Here is an 8,250-nt window from a genome sequence, read left to right on the forward strand (position 1 = left end):
CACCTGGATGTAGGTGGCACTACTCTGTGGGCTGAGGTTTCAGGTGAAAAGGAAAAACTAAGCAGCTAGAGGAACAGCTCAGTTGCTAAAGTGGTGGCTTTGCAAGCATGAGGACCTGAGTTCAATTCTCAGCACTTGTAATCCCAGTACTGGGGAGGCAGAGACGGGAAGATGCCTGGGATTCACTGGCCAGCAAGCCTAGCCTCATTAGTAAGCCCCAGGCCAATGAGAGATCCAGTCTCAAAGGAAGTGGGCAATGTCAATGTGGGCAATATTGCTGAAGATAACACCAGAGGTTATCCCCCAGCCTCCACAAATACACACACACACACACACACACACACTTTTAAAAATAGAACTATATAGACAAGTATGGCAGTGCATGCCTTTAACCTCAGCAGTTGGGGAAAGAGACAGGTGGATCTCTGTGTGTTCAAGGCCAGCCTGAGCTATATAGTGAGTCTCAGGACAACCAGAGCTATGTTTAAAACAAACAAACAAACAAACAAACAAACCATGATGTTGTCTGAGCACCAACGTTCATCTCTCTGGCCTAACTCCAGATGATGCAACATACCAGTGGCCTCACTCTTCTGTCACCATGCATCTCTCACCATGATGAACTACAACCCAAAACTGTGAATGAGAATAACCCCCTCCTTCCTTAAGTTAAGTCTAGTCAGGTGTCTTGCCACATCAATAAATAAAATAACTGATACACCATTCTACCATATTGGATCATTCTTGAACTGTCCCTGGGAGATAGGGCGACTCCAGCAGGGTACAGGTGTACAGAGACAGTCCTAGCTTCACCTTTGCGATAAATGGAGGCCCCATTTATTTCTCAGGGTAGGAGAAATAAAAAGGAAGTTTTGCCTGTAACATAGGACCATGAAAATGACAACCCAGTCTTCATATAAAGCAAGAGTCATGTATTTCTCAAGCCAAGTTCAACTCCTGCTTTAGACAAGGGCATCCTTTCTTCTCCATGGTGTCACTGGACTTTAGATAGTTCAAAAATATTAACATACACAATAATACACACATATGTACATGCATGCTCACACAGACCCACACACATACTTCTGATACATTACTCACTCATCAAACTTTTCTTGAGAATCAACTAGACTCTTGCCCCTGTTGAAGGTGGTTTAGATTTAGCAGGAGAAAACAGACAAAAAGCTTGCAAGAAGATTTCTGTTCTCTTTGTTTACTCTCTGAGAGGCAAACTTTTCCAGAGCAGAGACCAAGTCTCTCTGACTCCAGTGCTTGGTGAAGATCACTAAGTAACAAAGGAAGTAAACGAGAAAGGTAGACAGTAAATAGCTATGTAAGAAGACAGAATGAGGCACCATCTCAAATGAGGGCACCAGCAAAACACTCAGAAAACAACATAGAATCTGGGAAAAGTCTTCAAGGAAGAGGTGGCGTCTGGAGGGGATTAGAAAGGCTCCTGGAGTATAAAAGGCAAAAGTGACAAAGTCCAGAATGACGGTGAGTCCTGAGGGTAGAAATAAGCAGTAGAGGTATGCGTGTGTATGTGTGTGTACTTGAATGTGTGTGTGCACTCCAGTATGTGTGCATGTGTGTGCATGTGTGTGTATACTAGAATACATGTATATGCACTTGAGTATATGTGTGCATGTGTGTGTATGTATGTATGTGTGTATATTCATTCATGTGTGTGTGTGTGTGTATGTATGCATGTGTGTATATTCATTCATGCGTGTGTGTGTGTGTGTGTGTGTGTGTGTGTGTGTGTGTGTGTAAGAGAGAGAGAGAAAGAGAGAGAGAGAGAGATCGACCAGAGACTGGAGACTTCTACTTCAACAGTGTCCAGGATATTGGGAGGGAGGAGAAACTTGGAAGACAATGTAGGAGAAGCAGAGTTGAGAGGACCAGGTAGTGGAAGGCTTTAGATACCCTAGGGAGCTTTGAAGGAACTTAACCTTATCCTCTTGGCAACAGTGGGCCAATGATGGGCTTTGTCTGGGAGGAGAGTTGTACTGAGATGCTTGGGGTGCATGAAAAGAATGACTTTCTGCATCACATAGACCCTGACGGAGCCTTTCAGTTCACGTTCCAATATGAAGTCGTCTTATGCACAAAAGGAGGAGATCCAGGATGGAGGACAGACAGGAGCCGAGAACTAGACAGCACAGTCCATTAGCTAGCACAAGGAAGCTGCCCCACAGGCTTCTCGCCTTTCTGCAGGAGGAGGAGACGATATTTGATATTTCTTTCTAAAGATACACTCACCAGAACAGAGTAGATTAGCTCTGGGTATGTTGCTGTCTTCTAAGGCCAAGACAAATAAGGCTTAAGGGAAACTCTGCTGTAGGTAAGTTAACAACTCTGCCATCTGTCACTTGCTAGCCAGCTAGCCCACGGTGTATAGATAATTCATGAAACTATTACAGGCTTTCAGTAACGTACAATAAAAACCCTCCTTCCAAGATCAGATGAGCCACTTAAGGAGTCAGAATAATTTGCAAAGAGATAAAGTACAGGAGTCCCAAGCGCCAAGCCACAAACTAAGGAATCTGCTTTGCAAAAAGAAAAAGTCTGAACCCTACAAATGTTTTACTTTTTTTTTTTTGAAAAAAAAAATGTGTGGGATATTTTTTGGATGAGGCTTATTCTGGTCCCTTGAGGTTTCTGTGAAACCTTTGGATATACTTGTGGGAGGTAGTAGGATGAGGAATAAAGTATCCAACAAGATTTGGTTCTGCATACTCAGCATTCATAATTGTTAGCTAAATTATAGTTCATTACTACTGAGAATCAAAGTTTTCCCCTCACTGTGCTTTTAAGTGCTTGTTGCTACTTTACTCAAATGAATTTTTTTTTCTAGATTTATTTCCTAATCAGGTGTCTTGACTAACTTAGTTTTGGCTTCCCCTTCCCTTTGATTTTCTTAGTTGTGAGAGATCAGGACAGCAGTACTTACACATCTCTTGTTGTGTGGCCCCCACTCTTCACCCTTTGTCTCTACAGCTCCCCCTAGGTGTGGCCTTTTATTTACCAAAACCACAGAAGAATGAACTAATGTTAAGCGTCTTACCCACGTGGCCCACAGCTAGCACAGTCCCTGATATCAACCTGAGTAGACAGACATGAATCTCTGAATAATCAAATTCAGAGGATGGCTGCTGAATTTGATCATATCTCACTCTTTGCAAATATCTTTTTTTAATCTCATCATGGATCCAAAGCTAGACATGTGAAGTCATCTTTACTCTCTCATTCCTTCTACAACATAACCCTGTCTACCCATTAAGGAAATGGACTAGGGACAGGAAGGTCAGAATCACTGTCAGCTGACTCAGCACATCATCTTAGCTGACTGCCTGTCTTTTTTACTTCCCAGAATTACTATGGGGTTTAAAGTAAGCAAGTTATATAGCCTCCATCAAGGCTTAGGCAAAAATATCACTATTACTCTATTTCATGCCTGAAGTACTTCTACTGGGGGATGATCATCTGTTTTACTTGAATGCCCTTAAACCACCCAGTTACCTAGAAGGCTGGTATTAAGACATTCTCTTCAACATCCCCTATTTGTTAATATACATATTCATGTGCATGTGGGTATACACACACATACACACACACACACACAAGCACACACACACACACACACACACACACACACACTATATTCTCCAAAGAACTAAGACCTATTCTCATTTTGTCTCAGTATTACAGACTTGTAGTTTCCTGTCCAATATTCCAACATTCTCAGGGTTTTTTCTCTCTTTTAGGAAAAACCCTATAGAGGTCCCTTTCGACCTTCTAACACTAGATAGGAGAGAAAGAAAGACAGAGGGGAAAGGGATGATGTTATCATTAGACTATTTCCTGCTGGTTAGGGGTGTTGAATTTTAGGGGGTAAGTTTGGTCTTTGCCATCAAGATATCTCATTTCTTCTTCTTGTTTCTTCTTTGCTCATGACCACTTAACAAACCATGACCAACAGCAATAAACAGTGACCTACCAACAACCCAACAACAAAAACCCACCTGTCAGGGACCTAGCATTTATATACCCTCACAAAAGTCCCCAAAATTCCAAACATCACAATCACAGAAACTATCTGCAGCTGGCAAAAGCCACACCTTTTCTAAAGTCTGAGGCAAACTATAGTCAGCTGTTGTGGACAGTCTGAGGCAACCCCATATCTTACACCTGGGATTAAAACAAAAACATATTCTTATAATACTTGTTTTTTAAAGAAACCAAAACCCCAAAATTGTCACTACACACATGGCTATTCATAACCATCTGTAACTCCAGCTCCAAGGGACCTGACGCCCTCTTCTAACCTCCGTAAGCACTGTGCACACACAATGTATTTGCACACATATAGACAAAACACTCACGCACATAAAATATAAATAAACAAATAAGTAGATAAATAAATAAATAAATAAATAAATCTTTAGGAAAAAAGGAAAAAGAAGACTGGAGACATGGCTCAGAGGTTAAGAGCACTGATTGTTCTTCCAGAGGTCATGAGTTCAATTCCCAACAACTACATGGTGGCGCACAACCACCTGTAATGGGATCTGGTGCCCCTTTCTGGCATGTAGGCATACATACAGACACAACATTGTATGCATAATAAATAAATCTTTTTTAAAAAAGATAAAAAAAAGAAAACCTTATATTGGTAGATAAGAGAATGTGCTATGCTATGAAAACACACTGCAAACTCCCTGGTAGCTGAGGTTATCTTATAGATAGATGGCGAAGGTCTATAACTCAGCAAGAAAGTAGAACTTTTCTCGGTATGTTAGTTCTCTGATCTCTGTGAAAAAAAATATTGTTAGTATGCACATGAACACATAGTTAAGCTTTTAGCAATACTCATATATAAATAATTGGCATGTAAATTATAGATTATTAATCAAGAAGTCTGGTAAGACCTTTGACAATATACATTACAATTTACTCCAACTTATGTTTTAGTTTCCTAGTTGTTAAAAACAATTAGCCTGGACTGGAATGATGGCTCAGCAGTTAAGAGCAATGACTGCTCTTCCAGAGGTTCTGAGTTCAAGTCCCAGCAACCACATGGTAGCTCACAACCATCTGTAATGGGATCCAATGTCCTCTTCTGGTGTGTCTAAAGACAGCTACAGTGTACTCATATATAAAACAAATAAATCTTTAAAAAAAAAACAGTTAGCCTAAAATTAGCTATACAATCATAATGTTTATAAATGTTATCACATGATCAATATATCCACTATATGGAAAACATTTTATATACTGTCTATTTCAGCTCAGTTCTTCCTTTAGTTGTGTAAAGTAACTATAATTACATTCATTTTACAAAGAGACAGAGGATCAAGCACTTATAGCTTGCCCAAAGGCTTGCAATCTCTTGACTACAGACATATTTTTCCAACACACTACTTCATTCTTCTAAAATTCTATGATTCTGGTCTCTTCATGACTCTGCTACCTTCCAAGATAATAATCACTAGCCTAACACATCATTCCATGCTAAGAGAACGGGCTTGAGGTACTACCTGGGACCATCAAATAAGCACATACTCATTGAAATCTTCAGAACAAACCATGTACAGCCTATATCTGAAAATTAAGCTGCAAACTGTGGTGGTTTGAATAGGTATGGCCCCCATAGACTCATGTGTTTGAATCCTTGGCCAATAGGGACTGACACTATCAGGAGGTGTGGCCTTGTTGGAGTAGGTTAGTCTTTGCTGGAGTAAGTGGGTCACTAAGAGGGTGGGCTTTGAGGTCTCCTAGTGCCCCAGCTCTGCCCAGTGTGAAATAGTCCCCTTCTGCTGCCTGAGGACCAAGATGTAGAACTCTTCGGGTCCTCCAGTACCATGTCTGCCTGGATGCTGCCATGCTTCCTGCCATGATGATAATGGATTAAACCTCTGAAACTGTAAGCCAGCCCCAATTGAATGTTTTATAAGAGTTGTCATGATGTCTCTTTACAGCAATAAAACCCTAACTAAGACACAAACCATCTTTGCAGGCTTCCAATACTCTCAGAGAAACCTCCTGATTTTACTGACATCACTAAAACTGCTTTCCAAGCAACTGTGATCAGTATCTGATCTTGTGTTGCATACAACTCTGTTTTATTTGAGACAGTGATGGTCATTCAGTGTCATACACCTGTGACTGGTAGGGACTATTGGAGAAACACTTTGGAATAAAATTGGCAAGCGCTGAACCAGCACACCACACACTTACTGCATCCAAAGAGGGGAATCTGGGAAAGACCTGCAAAGAAATTGGTACCAAAAAGATGTAGGCTTAATTTAATTAAAACACTAAAAGAAAAAAATATGAAATCAGTATTTGGCCACAAACTATATGTGTGCTTTCGTTATCAAATATTTAATGAGGTGGGTTCTGGGCAAAGATGAAGAGCCAGCTCATCTGAAGGCATGATTCAGAACCTTGGGGAATTGTGTTTTTAAGTCAATTCCTTAGAAGTCTCAGGATGCCCTAGGGACCACTAAGACAACTCAGCTAGTAAAATGGCTTGCTGCCAAATCTGAAGACATGAGTTCAACCCCCAGAATCGCTTAGTGGAAGGGGATAATCAAATCCCACAACTTGTCCTCTGACCTCTGAAAGTACACCAGTGGCACGTGTGGACACACACACACAAACACATACAAGTTAAGAACTAACAGTATACCTATTTATTCTACTTATAAACTGTAGCTCAATAAACCAAAGTATACATGTCCAAAAGTATATCTTACACATGTGGGGTTTTCTTAGAGATTTTGTTCAGAATTCATAAAATACATCTCTTCCAAAATTTCTAACCAATGTGGCTAGATGGACAACAGCAGTAACAGCAATGAAAATTAACTTCTCAAGTGCAGATGAATGCTGAAAACCAACACCCACATGGGCTAGGAAACCCTGCACCTAGTTAACAGGCTCCTACTACTGAAGACAAAGCAGGCCTCAGTGTGGAGATTCTGAGAGCAGCTAACTCGCTCAGAATCTTCACTGGAAATACACACACACTAGAAACACAGCAGTGTTTGTGGAAGCTGTGGGTGCAGCTTTGAGGACATCTTACAAGGCAATTTAGAGTTTGAGGCCAATTTCCACAGTACCAGTATCAGATCATTGTGGAAAACCCACCCACAGTACACCCACTGCTCTATCTGAGGGCTCTCTACGTGGGCCTTAGACACAAACGGGTTGACTGAATGATAGAGCAGTCGGGCACACCCATGTTCCCCATCCGCAGTTCCTCAGATTCATATTCAGCAGGTCTAGGTTGTAGGCCCCCACCCCCCGATGAGCAGGCATTTCAAAGAAGCATCTAAAACCTGGAAACCACAGTGCATTGAGGTCCTCTTCCGTTCTAAGAGAATGCCTCTAGGGCAGTGGTTCTCAACTTTCCTCGCTCTGAGACCCTTTAATACAGTCCCTCATGTTGTGATGAAACCCCCAGTCATAAAATGATTTTCATTGCTACTTCATAACTATAATTTTGCTACTTTATGAATTGCAATGTAAATAAGTGATATGCAGGAAATCTGATATGCGACCCCTGTGAAAGGGTCATTGCGGGGGGTGGGGGGGCGACCCACAGGTTGAGAACTGCTGCTCTAGGGACCTCAGTTTCCTCTAATGGCAATATTCTCTGAACCTCTATCCTGGAACCCAAGCAAAATCTGCAAAGGAAGAGAGTCAGTCTCTTTACATCCTAGGTCTCAGGCTGGGAGCCTTGTACCCCACACTCACCAATGCTTCCTGGGGTCCCAGAGGATCCTGGGGCAGCCCCTACTGCAGCCGTGTGTCCCCTGTGGAGCATGCAGAACCCGGCTGCTCAGGGCAGGTGCTGAGTGAGCACTAGCTGCTCTTTTAAGTCAGCACTGACTCCCGGCCCTTGGCCTGGCTCCCCCAAGGACTCTCTAAAGCTTGGCAAACTTGAACTCCAGCGGTCAGAGGCCTCCAGCTGTCTTTTGGCTTGGGCCACTGTCTTAGGGAAGCCGCATGAACTTGGCAAGGCAGAGTTTCTCAGAAATGCACAACCATCTGAGTTGGCTGAGAGGTCACTGTGCCTACTGGGGCTGAAGACTCCTCCGGTTTGCAATTCCTCAGAGCTAGCCAGCAGGGAGCCAGAGAAAATCACCTAGGAGGGCCATACCTTAAGGAGAGTAGGATAAAGAGAAAAAACGCTAACCTCAGAAGCAGCAGCCAGTTTTATCCTGGGATTTCTGGAAGGGG

General features: G+C 42.2%; 1 protein-coding gene across 1 annotated transcript in view; it reads right to left on the bottom strand.

The window, feature by feature from the left end:
• The window catches only part of Col6a5 (collagen type VI alpha 5 chain), a 103,748-nt gene extending 95,893 nt beyond the window's left edge, over positions 1–7,855 (bottom strand). Inside the window, exon 1 of the mRNA XM_028756689.1 lies at positions 7,765–7,855. The gene's annotated coding sequence lies outside the window, so the exon portion shown is untranslated. The remainder of the gene's footprint in view (positions 1–7,764) is intronic.
• Between the last annotated feature and the right edge of the window lie 395 nt (positions 7,856–8,250).

This window comes from Grammomys surdaster, unplaced genomic scaffold (genome assembly GCF_004785775.1).
Source record: "Grammomys surdaster isolate TR1022 unplaced genomic scaffold, NIH_TR_1.0 126131, whole genome shotgun sequence".
NCBI lineage: Eukaryota > Metazoa > Chordata > Mammalia > Rodentia > Muridae > Grammomys > Grammomys surdaster.